Genomic DNA, 1,023 nt, shown 5'->3' with positions numbered 1-1,023 from the left:
AAATAAAAATATTTTAAATAAAAATTTATATACAAAGAGTTAAATGACTAAATACTTGAACAAACTAAAAACGTGCTTTTGTCTGTTATAAAGTTTTAAGTAAGGTATTTTAAATACATGAGATAAAACTTTAATCTTTCTAGTTAAAGTTCAATAAAATGTCTATTTAAATTAGTTGTGTTATTAATCTATCCTTGTTAACAATTATAAAGACAGACTTAAAAATAAAGTATGTTTGATCAAAGTTTACTTAAGAGCATTTAGATTTTGCAAACTGTCACATAATCTTTAAAAATACTAAACTGATGTAACTAGATGGTCAATAATCATACAAAGAGTTCACTCTCCTAATGTAATCCCTAAAAACTACCATATTATTTTTGTTGATTTAAAAGTTTGTCTTTAAAGATTGGCCATTTTGTACCTGTTTTCAATAATTAAATACATATCACTTTCCTAAATGAAAATTCTTCCTCAAGTCATGATCTGTACCTGCATTTTTTGTTAATACGGGGTAAATAGGAAACTGAACCTTATCAAAAACTTTTCTAATACATACATATTTCATTATATAGCTAATGTCTCAATATCCTCTATTAAAATATGTCTAATTGTTTTAAAAGATGTACAAGCTTCATTTAAAAAATTTTACTACAGCTAATCCCAGACAAAATTTAATTGTACCATACAACTGTCTTAGATATATTCTCACTCATTTCTTTTTTATTAAGCCTCATAAATAACCATAGTCTGTTCCAAAAAAAAAAAAACAATAACATTAAATTCTCTTCAACAGCTTTTTTTTTATGTTTTAAATAATATTTTTTTAATTTTTCATTGAACTTTTGTACATTTCATATAACAGTTCTTAATCAGATTCAGACCCCCTCCCCCATCTATGTCTCCCACCACCTCACCAGACCTCATGCATTCCGCCACACATGTTAAGTCCTACCCAGATGTCCTTTTGTGGAAATTCCTCAACTGGAGTCTAGTCAGCCTATCTCGAGATCATTGGTAATG

The sequence above is a fragment of the Nannospalax galili genome, unplaced genomic scaffold (assembly GCF_000622305.1).
Source record: "Nannospalax galili isolate Female #2095 unplaced genomic scaffold, S.galili_v1.0 scaffold1188, whole genome shotgun sequence".
Lineage (NCBI taxonomy): Eukaryota > Metazoa > Chordata > Mammalia > Rodentia > Spalacidae > Nannospalax > Nannospalax galili.
The sequence above is the reverse complement of the archived record's forward strand: the minus strand, read 5'-3'. Positions refer to the sequence as shown.